The 22,416-nt window shown below is 40.7% G+C and overlaps 1 long non-coding RNA gene across 3 annotated transcripts in view; it reads left to right on the top strand.

Moving 5' to 3' along the window:
- Nucleotides 1-22,416, top strand: part of LOC147375573 (uncharacterized) — a 224,562-nt gene that overhangs the window by 13,507 nt on the left and 188,639 nt on the right. Inside the window, exon 2 of one of the 3 annotated variants that reach the window (XR_015160222.1) lies at nucleotides 20,742-20,908. The exons of the other annotated variants lie outside the window; for them this stretch is intronic. This is a non-coding gene — a long non-coding RNA (uncharacterized LOC147375573). The remainder of the gene's footprint in view (nucleotides 1-20,741; nucleotides 20,909-22,416) is intronic. 3 annotated transcript variants of the gene reach the window in all.

Here is a 22,416-nt window from a genome sequence, read left to right as displayed (position 1 = left end):
AGTAAGCATACAGACTTGCTAACCACATTCAGTTCAGTTCAGTTGCTCAGTCGTGCCCAACTCTTTGCAAAGCCATGGACTGCAGCATGCCAGGCCTCCCTGTCCATCACCAACTCCCAGAGTTTGCTCAAACTCATGTCCATTAAGTTGGTGATGCCATCCAACCATCTCATCCTCTGTCGTCCCCTTCTCCTGCCTTCTATCTTTCCCAGCATCAGGGTCTTTTCCAATGGCTTTTCTTTTGGCTCTTCACATTAAGTGGCCAGAGTATTGGAGTTTCAGCTTCAGCATCAGTCCTTCCAATGAATATTCAGACTGATTTCCTTTAGGATTGACTGATTTGATCTTGCAGTTCAAGAGTCTTCTCTAACACCACAGTTCAAAAGAATTGCAATTCTACGGGCATTCAGCTTTCTTTATGATCCAACTGTCACACCATACATGACAACTGGAAAAACCATAGCTTTGACTAGACGGACCTTTTTTGGCAAAGTGATGTCTCTGCTTTTTAATATGCTGTCTAGCTTGGTCATAGCTTTTCTTCCAAGGAGCAAGTGTCTTTTAATTTTATGGCTGCAGTCACCATCCACAGTGATTTTGGAGCCCAAGAAAATAAAGTCTCTCACTGTTTTCACTGTTTCCCCATCTATTTGCCATGAAGTGATGGGACCGGATGCCATGATTTTTGATTTTTGAATGTTGAATTTTAATCCTAACCACATTACCTCTGCTCAGATTTCACTAGCAAAATCTATCGTGGCCATACTAAGATGAATGAAATATTATAGGAAATATAGTCTCTTGTTGAACAACCAGTTTCTAGAAACAACTCTGCAAACATTTTGTACACGAATCTATCACTACAGCGTGTTGTTAGAAAAATTAAATGACTATTTGTAAAGTGCCTATTATAGTGCTAGTATACTATAAGCACTGGAAGAAGTTAAGATCTATTAGTATAGAGGAATTATTTTGGTATGGTGGTTTAGTCGCTAAGTCGTGTCCAACTCTTTTGCAGTTCCATGGACTGTAGCCTGCCAGGCTCCTCTGTCCATGGGCTTTCCCAGACAAGAATTACCTGGTAATATATACATATTTTTGTATACTTTACTCTCTGATACTACTATTTACGTTGTAATATATGTATATATGTGAATATTATGTATATTATGAGGTGAATAGTGATATCAGAGAGTACAGTTAAACTACAGTGGGACTTTACGTTGGTTTCCTATGGAGGCTATAACAAATACCAGAAACCTGAGAGCTTAAAGCCACACACATTTATTATTCTACAGTTCTAGAAGTCAGAAGTTAAAAGTGAGCCTACAGGGCTGAGATCAAGGTGTCAGCAGGACTGTGTCTCTTCTGGAGGCTCTAGGGCAGAATCCATTCCTTGACTTTCCCAGCCTCTAAAGGCTGCCCTTGTTCCTTGGCTCATGGTCTTATCTCTCCAACCTCTGCTTGCATAGTCATATCTTCTCTGACTGACCTTCCCTGCCTCCCTCCTATAAGGACCCTTGTGATTACATTAGGCATATCTGGATAACCCTAAAAATAATTTCCCCATTCCAAGATTCTTTCCTTGACCACATCTGCAAAATTCATTTTGCCTTGTAAGGGAATATATTCTCAGGTTCTGGAGATTGGGATGTGGACACTTTTGGCTGGGGGTAGGGAACTGGGAGGGCAGCATCATTTTGCCTATCATAAACATCTTAAAGTACATAGACAAGGGCTTCCCTGGTGGCTCAGACAGTAAAGAATCCACCTGCAATGCAGGAGACCTGAGTTCGATCCCTGGGTTGGATAGATACCCTGGAGGAGTCATGGCAACCCACTCCAGTATTCTTGCCTGGAGAATCCCCGTGGACAGTGGAGCCTGGTGGGCTACACTCCATGGGGTCTCAAAGAGTCTGACATAACAGGGACTAAGCACAGCAGCATAGCATAGACGTCTTAGGAAGAAGAGATAGTAGTTATTTTTTCACATATGGAGAGTGGCATGAACTTGAAAACTAGCTCTGTCTTTTGATAGAAAAATGACCTTGAAATGTGCCTCTTTTTCTTTTCTGTAAAATGGGGGTGGCAAAATTAACCATCTCACAGATGTAAGGATTTGTAAGAATTATGAGATAATGTATATAAGTTCTCTGGAACATAATAGATGCTCAAGATAGGCGATCCATCATTATTTTACCATTTCATGGTTTGCAGTGGCCCATAACACCCCATTTATCATCTTACACTCTCTAAGATCACAGCTGAAGCAGGAAAGAGTAGAATGGTTTCTTTGTAGAGAGACTATCAATCATGTTCAGCATACTGACCTTCTCTTGGAAGAAAAGCAGGTTAATGCATCTTAGGGAATTTTGCATCAGTAGAGATTGAGCAATATGGTTCTTCTGCTAAGTCTGGTAACCCATATGTTCCAGAATATCATTATAGCCTGAGTTTTCAGAGCCTGTGGTTTTACTGTGATCACCCAAGAAATCATTGATGGGGACTAAGAGAGCTGAAGCATTTTCTTCCCTGCGATAGATGGTCACACAAATCAATCACAAAGATTTGGCCACAGTGAGCAGGAGCAGGAACTATTTCCTAAGATAAGAGCCCCAGCTCCATTCACCCTACTTCTAGGTGGCTTAGAAGCTTTCTCCTTAATTCTTGTCACAACTATATAATTTCCAGGCAGAGAAATTTCCCGGCTGGCAGCCCACCACACATCAAAATATTTGTAGGCTCAAGGAGGAGTTGGGGATGGATGGATTGGGAGCTTTGGATTAGCAGATGCAAAGTATTATAGGAAGAATAGATAAACCATAAGGTCCTATTGTATAGCACAGGCAACTATATTCAATATTCTATAATATGCCATAATGGGAAAGAATATTAAAAATATATATGTATAACTGAATCTTTGCATGAAATGTTCCTTTGGTATCTCTGATTTTCTTGAAGAGATCTCTAGTCTTTCCCATTCTGTTGTTTTCCTCTATTTCTTTGCATTGATCGCTGAAGAAGGCTTTCTTATCTCTTCTTGCTATTCTTTGGAACTCTGCATTCAGGATGCTTATATCTTTCCTTTTCTCCTTTGCTTTTCGCTTCGCTTCTTTTCACAGCTATTTGTAAGGCCTCCTCACACAGCCATTTTGCTTTTTTGCATTTCTTTTCCATGAGGATGGTCTTGATCCCTGTCTCCTGTACAGTGTCACAAACCTCATTCCATAGTTCATCAAGCACTCTATCTATCAGATCTAGGCCCTTAAATCTATTTCTCACTTCCACTGTATAATCATAAGGGATTTGATTTAGGTCATACCTGAATGGTCTAGTGGTTCTCCCTACTTTCTTCAATTTAAGTCTGAATTTGGCAATAAGGAGTTCATGGTCTGAGCCAGTCAGCTCCTGGTCTTGTTTTTGTTGACTGTATAGAGCTTCTCCATCTTTGGCTGCAAAGAATATAATCCATCTGATTTCGGTGTTGACCATCTGGTGATGTCCATGTATAGAGTCTTCTCTTGAGTTGTCGGAAGAGGGTGTTTGTTATGACCAGTGCATTTTCTTGGCAAAACTCTATTAGTCTTTGCCCTACTTCATTCTGTATTCCAAGGCCAAATTTGCCTGTTACTCCAGGTATTTCTTGACTTCCTACTTTTGCATTCCAGTCCTCTATAATGAAAAGGACATCTTTTTTGGGTGTTAGTTCTAAAAGGTCTTGTAGGTCTTCACAGAACCATTCAACTTCAGCTTCTTCAGCATTACTTGTTGGGGCATAGACTTAGCTTACTGTGATATTGAATGATTTGCTTTGGAAACAAACAGAGATCATTCTGTCGTTTTTGAGACTGCATCCAAGTACTGCATTTCGGACTCTTCTGTTGACCATGATGGCTACTCCATTTCTTCTGAGGGATTCCTGCCCACAGCAGTAGATATAATGGTCATCTGAGTTAAATTCACCCATTTCAGTCCATTCCAGTTGCTGATTCCTAGAATGTCGACGTTCACTCTTGCCATCTCTTGTTTGACCGCTTCCAATTTGCCTTGATTCATGGACCTGACATTCCAGGTTCCTATGCAATATTGCTCTTTACAGCATCGGACCTTGTTTCTATCACCAGTCACATCCACAGCTGAGTATTGTTTTTGCTGTGGCTCCATCCCTTCATTCTTTCTGGAGTTATTTCTTCACTGATCTCCAGTAGCATATTGGGCACCTACTGACCTGGGGAGTTCCTCTTTCAGTATCCTCTCATTTTGCCTTTTCATACTGTTCATGGGGTTCTCAAGGCAAGAATACTGAAGTGGTTTGCCATTCCCTTCTCCAGTGGACCACATTCTGTCAGATCTCTCCACCATGACCCGCCCATCTTGGGTTGCCCCACGGGCATTGCTTAGTTTCATTGAGTTAGACAAGTCTGTAGTCCTACTGTGACTAGATTGACTAGTTTTCTGTGAGTATGGTTTCAGTGTGTCTGCCCTCTGATGCCCTCTTGCAACACCTACCGTCTTACTTGGGTTTCTCTTACCTTGGGCGTGGGGTATCTCTTCACGGCTGCTCCAGCAAAGCGCAGCCATTGCTCCTTACGTTAGAAGAGGGGTATCTCCTCACCGCCGCCCTTCCTGACCTTCAACGTGGGATAGCTCCTCCAGGCCCTCCTGCTCCCGCGCAGCCACGGCTCCTTGGACTTGGGGTTGGTCCTCCCAGCCACCGCCCCTGGTCTCTGGCGTGGGTTGCTCCCCCCGGCCGCGGCCTCTGGCCTCGGGCGTGGGGGCGTGGAGTAGCTCCTCCCGGCCGTTCCTGCGCCGTCACAGTCTGGTACTCTCGGCCGCTGCCCCTGACCTCGGACGTGGGGTAACTCCTCTTGGCCGCCACCCTTCAGGCATGGGGTCCTCCCGGCTTCTGCCCCTGACCTCGGACTTGGGGTGGCTCCTCTCGGCCGCACTTAGCGCACCTGTTGTCACAGCCGCCTGCGCTTAACCTTAATTTCTGAAACTCCCTATGTTATGAAAATACAAGCTAGATATCTCAGGAAGGCAATTCCTTGGACTTCACAATCGAAGGAAAAAAATAAAATCAGAACCAAAAACGTGGAGAAAGACAACTTAAAAGCCAACCACCACACCCTCAACTCCGTGAGACAACTTAAAAGCCAACCACTACACCCTCAACTCTGTGCTGCAACCCCCTTGCCAGGGGGCCTTTACCTTCATCTTCCGTCGAAACTGCACTTGGGTTGATGGCTACAAAGTCTTTATTGTCAGCCACAGCCACACTGGGAAGAAGGAGAGGAGGAGAACAAGAGAAGCCCCCAGAATCCCAGGCCGTCACCCCCGCTCCTGGCCATGTGGCCCATGGCTGCGCCCACCACCCCTAGCAGCAGCATCCGCAAGCTCGCAGGAGCGGCTTGCCAAGTGAGGACCTAACAGAAGCAGAAGATATTAAGAAGAGATGGCAAGAATACACAGAAGAACTGTACAAAAAAGACTTTCACGACCCAGATAATCATGATGGTGTGATCACTGACCTAGAGCCAGACATCCTGGAATGTGAAGTCAAGTGGGCCTTAGAAAGCATCACTACAAACAAAGCTAGTGGAGGTGATGGAATCCCAGTTGAACTATTCCAAATCCTGAAAGATGATGCTGTGAAAGTGTGGCACTCAATATGCCAGCAAATGTGGAAAACTCAGCAATGGCCACAGGACTGGAAAAGGTCAGTTTTCATTCCAATCCCAAAGAAAGGCAATGCCAAAGAATGCTCAAACTACCGCACAATTGCACTCATCTCACACGCTAGTAAAGTAATGCTCAAAATTCTCCAGGGCAGGCTTCAGCAATATGTGAACTGTGAACTTCCTGATGTTCAAGTTGGTTTTAGAAAAGGCAGAGGAACCAGAGATCAAATTGCCAACATCCGCTGGATCATGGGAAAAGCAAGAGAGTTCCAGAAAAACATCTATTTCTGCTTTATTGACTATGCCAAAGCCTTTGACTGTGTGGATCACAATAAACTGTGGGAAATTCTGAAAGAGATGGGAATCCCAGACCACCTGACCTGCCTCTTGAGAAATTTGTATGCAGGTCAGGAAGCAACAGTTAGAACTGGACATGGAACAACAGACTGGTTCCAAATAGGAAAAGGAGTACATCAAGGCTGTATATCGTCACCCTGCTTATTTAACTTATATGAAGAGAACATCATGAGAAACGCTGGGCTGGAAGAAACACAAGCTGGAATCAAGATTGCCGGGAGAAATATCAGTAACCTCAGATATGCAGATGACACCACCCTTATGGCAGAAAGTGAAGAGGAACTCAAAAGCCTCTTGATGAAAGTGAAAGTGGAGAGTGAAAAAGTGGGCTTAAAGCTCAACATTCAGAAAGCAAAGATCATGGCATCCGGTCCCATCACTTCATGGGAAATAGATGGGGAAACAGTGGAAACAGTGTCAGACTTTATTTTTCTGGGCTCCAAAATCACTGCAGATGGTGACTGCAGCCATGAAATTAAACGACACTTACTCCTTGGAAGGAAAGTTATGACCAACCTAGATAGCACATTCAAATGCAGAGACATTACTTTGCCAACAAAGGTCCATCTAGTCAAGACTATGGTTTTTCCGGTGGTCATGTATGGATGTGAGAATTGGACTGTGAAGAAGGCTGAGCACCGAAGAATTGATGCTTTTGAACTGTGGTGTTGGAGGAGACTCTTGAGAGTCCGTTGAACTGCAAGGAGATCCAACTAGTCCATTCTGAAGGCGATCAGCCCTGGGATTTCTTTGGAAGGAATGATGCTAAAGCTGAAACTCCAGTACTTTGGCCACCTCATGCTGAGAGGTGACTCATTGGAAAAGACTCTAATGCTGGAAGAGATTGGGGGCAAGAGGAGAAGGGGACGACAGAGGATGAGATGGCTGGATGGCATCACTGACTCGATGGACGTGAGTCTCAGTGAACTCCGGGAGTTGGTGTTGGACTGCGAGGCCTGGCGTGCTGCGATTCATGGGGTCGCAAAGAGTCGAACACGACTAAGCGACTGATCTGGTCTGATAACTGATACACTTTGCTGTACAGCAGGAACTAACACAATAAACTCTACTTCATTAAAATGAATTAAAAAAAAAAGATTTGTAGGCTCTAGTTTATTGTACATAATCTGGCTTCAAAGACATAGGATCATATTAGTGTTATTAACTCTTGGGTAGTGTCTAATCATGTAGAATGACTTCAAAGCTCCTCAGTTTGCTTATCAGCAAAATAATTGTAATAATATATGTCATAGCAACCCTATCATAAAATGAGAAAGCTCCCTTTCCAAGGTCAGCTTCAGATGTCAAAACCTAAAGAGTAGTTCTTTAATATAATCAAAGAAAGAAAGGGTTATGACTCACATAGCTAGGGAATTCCCAAGGTGATGAGCAAGGAGGAAGACTCTGATGGAATAGATCCAGAAGTGAGAGTGTAGAGAGTGTGTGAGCACTTTTTTAAAAACTTTTGTATTGGGGGGATAGCCAATTAACAAACAATGTCATTATAGTTTCAAGTGAGCAGCTCAAAGAGACTCAGCCATACATATACATGTATCCATTTTCCCCCAAACGTCCCTCCCATCCAGGCTGCCACTAACATTGAGCAGTTCCGTGTGCTATATAGTAGGTCCTTGTTGGTTATCTATTTTAAATATAGAAGTGTGTATGTGTCCATCCCCAACTCCCTAACTATCCCTTCTCCCCATCCTTCTTCCCAGTAAGCATTTTGTAGAAAGGAAAGTCCTGCCAGTGGGAGGAGAGCCAATCTACTGCCACAAAGTTTGAAAGAGGCACCAAGAGTACACACAAGCTTGAGGGATGGGAGTGGACCAGTGTGAACCTTACTGGACAAGAGTTGACAGACACAGACAGGACATGAGACAGAGTTTACTGGCACTAAATCAAATGTCACTGGAGGACCAAGTTTCTTTTCCTATGTTCTTTGTAATTCACCTGAGATATTTGGGTTAATACAGCAACCTCCCAGTTTTCCTGTAAATAAATGTGTACTTGGAAGAAATTAAATTTACAAAGCTGATAAAAATAATAAGGCCAGCAATTGTTATGCTAGCTCTCTGAAGGATAGTGGGGAGTCAGCAAAAGGAGATAGCCAGCAGAAGAAATCAATGGCATCCAGGGAATCTCTTTGAGTATTTTAGTAGTAATATTGACTGTTTTGGTTTGCTGTTTTATTTGCTGAACTCTTCTGGAGCTCTCTCCTGTGTTATTGACTCACGTGGAGTATGAGCATCCCTTCAAGGCACACACTCCTCCTTAAGATGCCAGCAGGTAGTCTAATGCCAATCTATTATCAGCTACCATAGCAACCAGAGAACTTTGTCCCTCATTAACAGCATTGAGAGCTGGGGCTGTTTGATGTATGTGGTCTTCCAGGAGTTGTGGTGTTTGTCTGTGTGACCTCTCTGAGTTGTGACTGATACAGAATAGAAAACACCTAAAATGTATGCCTGTTACACCAAAGATTGTGATGAGATCCAATTTAATAGCTAAAAAGTGGCCCTCTTTGAGGGAAATCTCCATGAGAGTAGTGAATTCTCTAGTTGGATAAAGAGTGACCTGGGTACCATATGCATACAGGACACAGGCCTGGTCACACAGGTGGAAAGGGGTGGGGTGGAGGAGCTGAGTGTAGGACCCCACGGAGGAGGAAAAGCACTACAGGAGAACCAGTAGCCCACGGGTCTTGCAGGGTGGAGTTTCTGGTGGGTAAATCTGTATCAAAGCAGGAACTTGATGGCTAAGTAGTCCCAGCAGTGGGTGGGGAGACACAGTGGTATGTAATACTGATTGACCGAGGAGGCAGAGAAAGACAAGGAGTCCGAGGAGGGAAAGTTAATATGGAAGCATCTGGTGGGCTGAAGGAGTGCTGGGCTGGAGGGTGACTGGAGAGGACGACAAGCAGCTGAGATGAATATGGCATATCTATAAAAGGGCAGAAAATTAGTTGCATGGTGGTTGTCTAGGCTGGGGCACCTAAAAGCAGGCCATATATTGATGAAGGGTTAGCTCCAGGTAACATGCTCTGTTGCTGTTATCTAGGTAGTGCCTCGGAGAAGGCAATGGCACCCCACTCCAGTACACTTGCCTGGAAAATACCTTGGATGGAAGAGCCTGGTAGGCTGCAGTCCATGGGGTCGCTAAGAGTCAGCCACGACTGAACGACTTCACTTTCACTTTTCACTTTCATTTTTCACTTTCATCCATTGGAGAAGGAAATGGCAACCCACTCCAGTATTCTTGCCTGGAGAATCCCAGGGATGGGGGAGTCTGGTGGGCTGCCACCAGAGTCGGCCACGACTGAAGCGACTTAGCAGCAGCAGCAGCTACTGTCGAGGTCTAGGAAAGTAGGGAGTGGAGATGATGACAGGGCAGTAGTAAAGATTTAAATGAGGGTAGTTGGATGAGAAGACATCAGAGCTTATATGTGGTTGTAGTTCCTATGTAACTATCATAGGAATAGTTACTGTAGCCAGGTCTGAACTAATGCCATGGTATAGAGTAGAGTTTTAGGCTTTTGTGTAGGGATAGCAGCGATGGGAATCCAAACTCAGGTGTTAAGTATCTAAAAGGAGAGATACATTGTAGGGCACCAGTGAGGTAGTCAGCTAATTTGTAGGATGTTAGCTTCCACCAAGAAGCAACCCCAGAAAGAGGGAAATGAATAGATCAAACGAAATTGAAATAACCTAGTGGGAGTTCCTTGATGCAAAAGGTTAGGTAATGTGCAAAGGTAGGTCCCTATGTTGCCATTCTAGGAAGGGAAAAGCCTGACAATAATTGTTAGCTTCTTGCAGGGTGTCCTTCCATTGCATAGGAGAGGATATGGAGTTGTAGAGATTTATTTAATTTGGGGGGATTGGATCTTTATGAAGCGGTCCACAATAGGCCTTGTGAGGTGGCATCAATTAGGTTGGGAACAGGATTAATTTAGGTAGGACTGCATAGACTGAAACTTGAGGAGTAAGTCAGAAGGCAAGAAAGAAGAAAAGGTAGTTGGGAAGTTAGGGGTACAGGTGTGTGGCAGAGCCATGGTTAGGTATGGGAGAAGAGAGAGGATCAGGGAGCAAAGTCTTTATTTGGCAGGTTTCAGCATGGAATTGTGTTAGCAGGATACCTTGGAGTACTGGTGCTGAGGCTGGGATTGTTGGCTGTCCTGAGGTCACCATCTGGGATGCATTGTCTGCAGGGCTGAGATGGTCATTCCTGAGATGATTGTGCTGTTCACTGGAATTGACTTGTGGATAGTACCTGTAAGAACCCTAGTGTGGTTGAGGTTGGGGGCTCTTGATATAAGTCCTGGACTAACCCCAAAACCTTGAGGCAAAGTTTTGCACTTGAGAAATTATTACAAATATGATGGAGGAGCAGTATTCCTTTGCCTCTAGGAGTTATGGTGTAACTTCTTCTTAGGAAGCTGTGGGCTGATTGACCACCCCAAACAAGTAGGGGTGACAGCATGGGCAGAAAGGAGCATAAGGCATTTGGCACTGAACTGCAGTAATACAATCCCAGTCCCAGCATCTTGAATGTAAAGTCTGTTTTGAGCCTACTGACTAAACCAAAAAACAAGACCATTAACCACTGGCATAGGAATTGTTAAAAATATGAACAACGAACTTGTATTTATTGAGGGCATCTTCCAGTACCCAAAGCAATGAGCAGTTGATTCCAAAAGATCACAGACTAAAGGCCCATGGTAGCTCTGGACCAAAAAGGATCCAATAGGCCTCTAAGAGTTGTATTTCAAGAGGGGAATCTTTTGGCTGTTGAGGGGGACTATATGTTCCAGAAATCCATAGGAAGTCATGTGATATCATGTGTGGTCCAGAGACTCTAGAAGGTATAATAAAATTTATGGTTTGGTTGACTTCCTACATCTTCAAGTCCAGCAACACAGCACTGTTTTTTATCATCTTTTTCTGATTGCTATCTTCTGACTCCCTCTTCCATGTTTAAGGATCTCTGATTATATTGGCCTCACTGGAATAATTAAACTCCCTATTTTAAAGACAGCCGAATTGCTACCTTGATTACATCTGCAACAAGCAATTCCCCTTTGTCATATAACCTAATATATTCACAGGTTCTGGGGATTAGGATATGGACATCCTTGGGGACCATTATTCCACATGTCACAGACAACCTTTTAGATATCCTCAAGGGCCTATTCTTGGAGTGGCCCAATTTGAATAGAACTCATTTGCTAGTGACTGCATAAATAGGTTTTAATGAAATTTGTAGATGGGAAATACATTGTTACTAGAGGCCAACTAGGTCAAATAGGTGTTGGGTTTGAGAGTAATGAAGTAGAGAGCACCAAAAATTGTTGGGAAATATGCAGTAGACCTTCCAGGAACCTGGACTGTTAAATACATGAATCAAGGTAAATTGGATATGGTCAAGCAGGAAATGGCAAGAGTGAACATCAACATTTTAGGAATCAGTGAACTAAAATGGATGGGAATGGGTGAACTTAATTCCAATGACCATTATGTCTACTACTGTCGGCAAGAATCTCTTATTAAGAAATGAAGTAGCCCTCGCAGTCAACAAAAGAGTCTGAAATGCAGTACTTGGGTGCAATCTCAAAAGTAACAGAATGATCTTGGTTTGTTTTCAAAGCAAACTATTCAGTATCACAGTAATCCAAGTTTATGACTCAACCACTAAATGCCAAAGAAGTTGAATAGTTCTATGAAGACCTACAAGACCTTTTAGAACTAACACCAAAAAAAATGTCCTTTTCATCATAGGAAATTGGAATGCAATAGTAGGAAGTCAAGAGATACCTGGAGTAACAGGCAAGTTTTGGCCTTGGAGTACAAAATGAAGCAGGGCAAAGGCTAAAAGAGTTTTGCCAAGAGATCACACTAGTCATAGCAAACACCCGTCTTCCAACAACATGAGAAACAGTTCTTCACATGGACATCACCAGATGGTCAATACCAAAATCAGACTGATTATATTCTTTGCAGCCGAAGATAGAGAAGCTCTATACAGTCAGCAGAAACAAGACTGGGAGCTGACTATGGCTCAGATAATGAACTCCTTATTGAAAAATTCAGACTTAAATTGAAGAAAGTAGGGAAAACCTCTAGACCCCATTCAGTATGACATAAATTCCTTATGATTATACAGTGGCAGTGACAAATAGATTCAAGGGATTAGATCTGATAGAGTGCCTGAAGAACTATGGACAGAGGTTCATGACATTGTACAGGAGGCAGTGACCAAAATTATCCCCAAGGAAAAGAAATGCAAAAAGGCAAAATGGTTGTCTGAAGAGGCCTTACAAATAGCTGAGAGGAGACGTGAAAGGGAAAGATGTACTTAACTGAATGCAGTGTTTCAAAGAACAGCACAGAGAGACAAGAAAGCCTTCTTAAGTGAAGAGTGCAAAGAAATAGAGGAAAACAATAGAATGGAAAAGACTAGAGATCTCTTCAAGAGAATTGGAGACTCCAATGAAATATTTCATGCAATGATGGGCATAATAAAGGACAGAAGCGGCAAGGATCTAACAGAAGCAGAAGAGATTAAGAAGAGGTATCAAGAATACATAGAAGAACTATACAAAAAAAGTCTTAATGACCTGGATAACCACAGTGGTGTGATCACTCACCTAGAACCAGACATGCTGAAGTGTGAAGTCAAGTGGACCTTAGGAAGCATTACTATGAACAAAGCTAGTGGAGGTGATGGAATTCCAGTTAAGTTATTTCAAAGCCTAAAAGATGATGCTATTAAGGTGCTGTACTCAATATGCCAGCAAATTTGGAAAACTCAGTAATGGCCACAGTACTGGAAAAGATCAGTTTTCATTTCAGTGCCAAAGAAAGGCAATGCCAAAGAATGCTCAAACTACACTACAATTGTGTTTATTTCACATGTTAGCAAAGTAATGCTCAAAATCCTTCAAGCTAGGCTTCAACAGTAGGTGAACTATATGAAAGCCTTTGGCTGTGTGGATCACAACAAACTGGAAAATTCTTAAAGAGATAGGGATACCAAACCACCTTACCTGTCTCCTGAGAAACCTGTATACAGGTCAAGAAGCAACAGCTAGAACTGGACTTGGAACAACCCCATGGACTGCAGCACGCCAGGCTTCCCTGTCCTTCACTATCTCCCTGAGTTTGCTGATTCATATCCATTGAGTCTGTGGTACCATTCAACCATCTCATCATCTGTCACCCCCTTATCCTCTTCCTGTCCTCCATCTTTCCCAGCATCAGAGTCTTTCCCAATGATCAGCTCTTTACCTTAGGTGGCCAAAGTATTGGAGCTTTAGCTTCAGCATCAGTCCTTCCAGTGAATATTCAGGACTGATTTCCTTTAGGATGGACTGGTAGGATCCCCTTGCAGTCCAAGGGATTCTCAAGAGTTGTCTCCAATACCACAGTTCAAAAGCATCAGTTCTTCAGTGCTCAGCTTTCTTTATGGTCCAACTCTCACATCCATACATGACTACTGGAAAAAACATAGCTTTGACTAGATGGACCTTTGTCAGCAAAGTGATGTCTCTGCTTTTTAATATGATGTCTAAGTTTGTCATAGCTTTTCTTCCAAAGAGCAAGTGTCTTAATTTTATGGCTGCAGTCACCATCTGCAGTGATTTTGGAGCCCAAGAAAATAGTCTCTCACTGTTTCCATTGTTTCCCCATCTATTTGACATGAAGTGATGGGACCCAGTGCCATGATCTTCATTTTTTGAATGTTGAGTTTTAAGCCAGCTTTTTCACTCTCCTCTTTCACCCTCATCAAGAGGCTCTTTAATTCCTCTTCACTTGCTGCCATTAGAGTGGTATCATCTGCATATCTGAGGTTATTTTTATTTCTCCTGGAAATCTTGATTCCAGCTTGTGCTTCATCCAACCTGGCATTTCACATGATGTATATAACTTAAATAGGCAAGATGACGATATACAGCTTTGAGATACTCCTTTCCCAGTTTTGAACCAGTCTGTTGTTCCATGTCCAGTTCTAACTGTTGATTCTTGACGTGCATACAGGTTTCTCAGGAGATGGGTAAGGTGGTCTGGTATTCCCATGTCTTTCAGAATTTTCCACAGTTTGTTGTGATCCTGTGGCTTTAGCATAGTCAATAAAGCAGAAATGGATGATTTTCTGGGATTCCCTTGCTTTTTGTATGATCCAGTGGATGTTGGCAATTTGATCTCTGGTTACTCTGCCTTTTCTTGTTACTTTTGATATTTTTTGCAATATAGCTCCTACCTGTTAGTCTCATATTCCTAATTTATCCTCCCCCTTTCTCATTTCCCTTTTGTAACCATAACCTTGTTTTCTATGTCTGTGAGTCTTTTAATTTTTTGTATATATATTGATTTGTATTATTTTTCACATTCCACATATTAGTGACAGCATAAAATATTTGTCTTCCTGTCTGACTGACTTTGGTAAGTATAATACTCTCTAGGTCCATCCATGCTGCTGCAAATGGCAGTATTTTATTTTTATGGCTGAGGGAGATCGGTCCTGGGTGTTCATTGGAAGGACTGATGCTGAAGCTCAAACTCCAATACTTTGGCCTCCTCATGCGAAGAGTTGACTCATTGGAAAAGACCCTGAGGCTGGAAGGATTGGGGGCAGGAGGAGAAGGGGACGACAGAGGATGAGATGGCTGGATGGCATCACTGACTCGATGGACATGAGTTTGGGTAAACTCCGGGAGTTGGTGATAGACGGGGAGGCCTGGCGTGCTGCGATTCATGGGGTTGCAAAGAGGTGGACATGACTGAGCGACTGAACTGAACTGAATGTTCCTGTGTGTGTGTGTGTGTGTGTGTGTGTGTACATATGTATGTTTCTATGTCTTGGTTACTACAAATAGTGCTGCCGTTAACATTGGGTTATCTTTTCAGATTAGAGTTTTCATCTTTTCCACATTTACCCAGGAGGGGATTGCTGGATCATATGGTAGCTCCATTTTCAATTTTTTAAGGAACTTCCATGCTATTTTCCATAGTGTCTGCACCAATTTACATTCCCACCTGTGTGCAGGAAGGTTCCTTCTCATCCACATCCTGTCTACCATTTATTATTTGTGTACTTTTTGATGATAGCTTTTCTGACTGGTGTGAGATGATATCTCATTGTGGTTTCAATTCACATCTCTCTAATGTTTAGCCATGTTGAGCATCTTTTCATGCATCTGTTGACCATATGTATGTTTTCTTTGGAAAGTATTTATTATGGTCTTCTGCCCATTTTTTGATTGGTTTTGTTTGTTTGTTTGCTATTGAGTTGTATGAGCTCTTAAGGTATTTTGGATGTTAACCCCTTGTTGGTTGCATCATTTGCGAATATTTTCTCTCATTCTGTAAATTGTCTTTTTGTTTTGTTGATGGTTTCCTTTGCTGTGTAAAAGCTTTTAAGTTTGATTAGGATCCATTTGTTTATTTTTTGCTTTGGGAAACTGACCTGAGAAAATATTATTGTGATTTATGTCAGAGAATGTTTTGCCTATGTTCTATTCTAAGAGATTTATAGTGTCATATATTGTATATGTCTTTAAAATTTTGACTTTTTATTTAAATTTTGACTTTAAAATTTTGACTTTTAATTTTTTTAGTAGAGTATTTTTTATTACTATATAGTTGATTTACAATGTTGTGTTAGTTTCAAGTGTATGACAAAGTGAGTCAGTTATATGTATATGTGTGTGTGTATACTTTTTTCAGATTCTTTTTCATTATAGGTTATTACCAGATATTGAATATAGTTCCCTGTGCTATACATTATAGTAGGTCCTTGTTGTTTATTTTATATATAGTAGTGTGTATCTGTTAATCCTGAACCTCTAATTTATCCCTCTCTGCCCCTTCCCCTTTGGCAACCATTAGTTTGTTTTCTGTATCTGTGAGTCTATTAATTTGTAAATTAATTTGTATCACTTTTTAGATTCCACATGTAAGTGATATCATATGACATTATTTTTCTCTGACTCATTTCATTTAGTATGATAATCTCTAGGTCCATTCATGTTGCTCCAAATGGCATTATTTCATGAGTTTGAGTGAACTCCAGGAATTGGTGATGGACAGAGAGGCCTAGTGTCCTGCGATTCATGGGGTCGCAAAGAGTCAGACACGACTGAGTGACTGAACTGAACTGAATATTGCATTTGATATGTAGACATATCTCACATCTTCCTAAGCCAGTCATGTGTCCATGGACATTTAGGTTGCTTCCACATCTTGACTCATAAATAGTGCTGCTGTGAACACTGGGGTGCGTGTATCTTTCTGAATTACAATTTTTGTCTTTTCCATATCCTAATACCTGCCCAGGAGTGGGATTGCTGGATCATATGGTAGCCCTAATTTGTAGTTTTTTAAAGTCCTCCATACAATTCTCCCTAACACTTGCACTAGTTTACATTTCCACCAACAGTGTAGGAGGATTCCCTTTTCTCCACACAGTGTCCAGCATTAATTATTTGTAGGCTTTCTGATGATTGCCATTCTGACTGATGTAAGGCCATATGTCATTGTGGGTTTGATTTGTATTTCTCTCGTAATTAGTGATGTTGAGAATCTTTTCATATGCCTATTGGCCATTTATGTGTCTTCTTTGAGAAGGGTGTGTCTATAGATCTTCTGCCCATTTTTTTGATTGGATTGTTTTGTTCTTGTATTTTTCTGTTGAGTTGTATGAACTGTTTATATATTTTGGGAATTAATCCCTTGTCAGTTCCATCATTTGAAAACATTAGAAGTTTTACTTTAGGAGTTTTTAAAATTTAAGATTTTGTTTCATTTCTAGTAATGGGTCTGTTTAAATTATCTGTTTTTTCTTGACTCTGTTTTGGCAGGCTATATGTTTCTAGAAACTTGTCCATTTCTTCTAGGTTGTCCAATTTGTTAGCATGTTACCATTCATGGTATTCTATTATGATTTTTTGTTTATTTTTGTGGTATCAGTTGTTGTTTTTCCTTTTCATTTCTTAATTTGTTAATTTGGGTTCTCTCTCTTTTCCTCTTGGTGAGCCTGGTTAGAGGTTTGTTGATTCTGTTTACCTTTTCAGAAAATAGCTCTTGGCTTTATTGATCTTTTCTAGTCTTTTTTCATCTTTATTTTCTTTTCAATCTTTATTATTTCCTTATTTCAGCTAAATTTGACTTTCATTTGTTCTTTTTCTAATTCTTTCAGGTGGTAATTTAGGTTGTTTGATAATTTTCTTGTTTTTTGAGAAAGGCCTGTATCACTGTGAACTTCCCTCTTAGAACTACTTTGGGAGTTGCATAGATTTTGTAAAGTTGTGTTTTATATATTCATTTGTCTCAAAGTATTTTCTGATTTCTTCTTTGATTTTGTTGTTGACCCATTGTTCTTTTAATTGCATTTTGCTGAATTTTCACATATTCATTCTTTACCATTTTTCTTTCTGCAGTTAATTTCTAGTTTCATACCACTGTGGTCATAAAATACTCTGGAAATAATTTCTATCCTCCTAAACTTGTTGAGCCTTGTTTCATGACCTAGTATGTGGTCTCTCCTGGGCTTCCCTGGTGGCTCAGCAATAAAGAATCCACCTGCCAGTGCAGGAGATGTGGGTTCTTTCCCTGGGTTGGGAAGATTCCCTGGAGAAGGAAATGGCAACCCACTTCAATATTCTTATCTGGGAAATCCTATGGACAGAGGAATCTGGCAGGCTCTCTGGAGCCATGGAGTCACAAGAATCAGACATGATTTAGCAACTAAACAACAACAACAACAAAATGTGGTCTATCCTACAGAACGTTCCTTGCACACTCAGAAAGAATGTATGTTTGTTTGTTTTTATTTAATATAGTGTTCTGTAGATATAGATATCAATTAAATTTGACTGGTTTATTGTATAATTTAGGACCTCTGTTGCCCTATTGATTTTTCTGGGTGATCTCAGGGGGGTGTTAAAATCTCCTGCTATTATTGTGTTCCTGTCGATTTCTTCCTTTATATCTGTTAGTATTTGTTTTATATATTTAGGTGTTCCTGATTGGATGCATATATGTTAACAAGTGTGTGATATTCTTTTCTTGTACTGGTCTCTTTATCATTATATAATATCCATCTTTGTCTTTAGGAGCTTTAAGTCTATTTTGTCTGATATGAATATTGCTACTGTCATTTTCCTGTCAGTCCCATCTGTAGGAAATATCTTTTTTCATTCCCTCAATTTTAGTCTGTGTTTTTTGCTCTGAAGTGAGTCTCTTGGGGCAGCATATTATAGATTTTTTTTTTAAATCTTATCTAACACTCTGTATCTTTTGATTGGAATGTGTTGTCCATTGACATTTAAAGTAATTATTAATAGTTACGTAATTTATTACTAAGATCATGGCATCTGGTCCCATCACTTCATGGGAAATAGATGGGGAAACAGTGTCAGACTTTATTTTTTTTGGCTCCAAAATCACTGCAGATGGTGATTGCAGCCATGAAATTAAGATGCTTACTCCTTGGAAGGAAAGTTATGACCAACCTAGATAGCATATTGAAAAGCAGAGATATTACTTTGCCAACAAAAGTCCATCTAGTCAAGGCTATGGTTTTTCCAGTGGTCATGTATGGATGTGAGAGTTGGACTGTGAAGAAAGCTGAGTGCCAAAGAATTGATGCTTTTGAACTATGGTGTTGGAGAAGACTCTTGAGAGTCCCTTGGACTGCAAGGAGATCCAACTAGTCCATTCTAAAGGAGATCAGTGCTGGGTGTTCTTTGGAAGGACTGATGCTGAAGCTGAAACTCCAATACTTTGGCCGCCTGATGCGAAGAGTTGACTCACTGGAAAGACCCTGATGCTGGGAGGGATTGGGGGCAGGAGGAGAAAGGGACAACAGAGGATGAGAGGGCTGGATGGCATCACTGACTCCATGTTCATGGGTTTGGATGAACTTCAGGAGTTGGTGATGGACAGGGAGGCCTGGTGTGCTGTGATTCATGAGGTCGCAAAGAGTCAGACATGACTAAGCAACTGAAATGAACTGATGTAATTTATTGCCATTTTAAGCCTTTTTTCCAGTTGTTTCTGTAGTTCCTCTTTGTTAATTTCTTCTTTTTTTTAAAATTTTTCATTTTGTGATTACCCTTCATTTCAAGTATATTGACCCATAACTACTTACTTGCTTTAAACTGTCATACAAGTTCAGACACATTCTAAAGTATCTACATATTTGTACTTCCCTCCTCTACATTTTGTGATTTTTCAAGTTCTGTTTACTTCTTGATGCATATCATTTTGCTATTAAATATAGTTATAATTGCTTTTGCAAAATGTTTTTCTCTCTTAATTTATGTACTGGCTTATTTAAGTGATCTTGAATCCTCTTAAATATTTGCTTTTCCTATTGTGATTTTTCCTTTCCTATAAATTCTTGCTTATCTATTTAGAGAAGATTTTGCATTTATTTCTTTTTTGGGTAGATTTAGTATAGGGTCTCCCCAGTGGCTCAGTGGTAAAGAATCCGCTTATAATACAGGAGACATGGGTTTAATCCTAGGGTCAGGAAGATCGCCTAATGGAGGACATGGCAAACCACTCCAGTATTCTTGCCAGGAAAATCCCATGGACCAAGGAGCTGGCTGCTGAATTCTTTTAGTTTTTGCTTGTCTTATAAATTCTTTATTTTTCCTATTCTAAATGATCTAGGAGATTACCTTATGTTGTAAGTTTTTTTCTTTCATAACTTTGAATATATCATGCCAACCATTCATTTTTATTTGGTTTATAGACAGACCAAATAGAGTTAGTAAAGGAAGAAATGGTAAGAGTGAGGACTCCTTCTGCAACCAAATTATGAACAATAGGTCTTAATTCCTTAATATGTTGTTTAATGTAAATATTGTAAGGTGTTTACAATTTTAATAGTATATAGTAGATCAGTTGGGATCCACTTAGTATAGCCAATTGTAAGGGCAATGGATTTAAGCCTAGACCAATGTGAATCTTTTTTATTTGGAGAATCTGTACCAATGGTAGGATTGGGTAATTTCACTCGTGTCATCATTCTGCCGAGTTTTCAAGTTTAATGGTGCCTGTGGTAAATGTGAGAGATATTTGAGCTGCATGGACTCAATGTCCAATGGCCCTGCTGATACTTACAGATTTCTCTCTTTAAAATTTGAAGGATTACTGAGAATTAAGATGACCTGCGATTCAGGATCAAAGAGGGCTATAAAAATTGAAAATTATGTGGAGGCCAATATAGTAAATGGGTTGTGTCCACGGAGAATGATCATAGTATCCATGGGCTGTCAGGTCCCTAATGGGGCAAAGGGCTTCCATTCATGGAGGTCAGGAAAGTGGTTTGATATAGATATGGAGTTCACTTGAAGATGAGAGAGAATGCTTTGAGTGAAGCTGTGATTGGCATGGTAGCTGGAAGAGCAGTAGCAATATTGGAAATGGCATTAGGAACAAATAATGATTTAATGATTTGGAGTAAGTCTTGCCACAGGTGGACTTTTCCCAAAATCAAAATGATTAGAGAATGCTAAATCCCTGAGTCTCCTGTACCAAATATTTGGAATAGGGTCCTAATGGGGGCTTGTTTGATAGACTTCTATTTTATTTTTATTATCATTGTAATAATTATAAATCTTAAGGCTACTATTTCCTTGAGTTGAGTACACTGTTATCCAGGAGAGATTTATGTGCAGTTTATATTTCTAATTCACAGGTGGCTCAGAGGTAAAGAATCTGTCTGCCAATGCAGGAGATGAAGGAGACATACATTGGATCTTTGGGTTGGGAAGATCCCCTGGAGTAGGAAATAGCAATTCACTTCAGTATTCTTGCTGGGAAAGTCCCATGGACAGAGGAGCCTGGAGCGCTACAGTCTGTGGGGTAACAAAGAGTTGGACATGACTGAACGCGTGCATGCACACACACACACACACACAAACACACACAAAAAGTTCCAATATGTTTAGAGCCTGGTGGCCTGGCCTATTTAATGCAATAATGAGGCACAATGAATGCAAGAAGATCCTTATAAAAACAGCTGGAGGATGTCTAAACATAAAAGAACCTGTTGAGGAATGGTTACAGCATCTCTTCCTTCAGGGTATTTGGCATAATAACAGATCTGTAATGAGACCAAATAGGACAATGTCTCTATTCCAAAATAATTGGCACCTCTCTTCTGAAATAGCCTGATTATTGAGGATATGTATACTAAGAACAGTGGCAGGTGGATGGGTTCTTTTCCAGATCATCAATATCCACTGGAGGAAGGAGGAGGTCAGGGTTATGTCTTCCTGCCAGGCATGGGAAGGTGTGGGCTAGCTACTTAAGGAGCTCAGTCAGAGATCTCAATAGATTTAACATAAGGATCTTGAGAAACACTGGATTTTTGTCTAATTATAAGGTGGCTGCATTCTAAATTTGTATTAAAAAGAGATAAATAGGCCTCCAGTTATAAGATAAATAAGTATTAGAATGTAATGTACAACATGATGACTATGGTTAATACTGCTGTATGATGTATATGGATAGATCATGATGGCTCAGATCGTAAAGAAACTGCCTACAATGTAGGAGACCTGTGTTTACTCCCTGGGTCACGATGATCCTCCGGGGAAGAGAATGGCAACCCACTCCAATATTCTTGCCTGGAGAATTCCATGGACAGAGGAGCCTAGTGGGCTACAGTCCATGGGATTGCAAAGAGTCAGACACGACTGAGCGACTAACACTCACACACTCTTATGGTATATATGAAAGTTGTTAAAAGAGTAAATCTTAAAAGTTCTCATTATAAGGGAAAATTTTTTTCTCTTTCTTTTTTGTATCTATATGAGATGATAGATATTAACTTACTCTGCTAATCATTTCACAATAAATGTAAGTCAAATTTATTATGCTGCACACCTTAATCTTATATAGTACTTGCTGCATGTCAATTACATCTCAAAACTAGAAAAAATAAGACACAAGAAAACATTTAAAAAGAAAGTGATATTCCAATGCAAAATAGTCATATTATTGTATACCTTGCTTATTCAATTGAATATTCATTCATTGAACACCAATTACCAAATTATAACTATAAATACTAGTTTGTCCTGGCTGGTGTGAATGGTGAATGAATGATTCAAAAAAGGAAATTCTAGAAAATAGGAAGGTGATGCTAAAGGATACTATAGGATAAATAAGACACGGAAGACAGACATGCCTATAAGGTTAGAAGGAGAGGAGGGGGGAGGAGAGGAAAAAGAAGAGAGATTAATTCCACAAGATTGCCATGAGCAAAAGAAACAATGATTACAAAAGGGAGTGGGTGAGTCATACTGCTTCTCATAGGAGCAGAGAAGGAGCTAAAGATGGGAGGGAGTGGGCGCTCTTAACCTTTC

This window comes from Bos grunniens, chromosome 3 (genome assembly GCF_055505025.1).
Source record: "Bos grunniens cultivar Pamir isolate PY7600 chromosome 3, Bosgru_T2T1.0, whole genome shotgun sequence".
NCBI lineage: Eukaryota > Metazoa > Chordata > Mammalia > Artiodactyla > Bovidae > Bos > Bos grunniens.
Note: the sequence above shows the minus strand (reverse complement) of the source record. Positions and strands in the feature narration are given on the sequence as shown.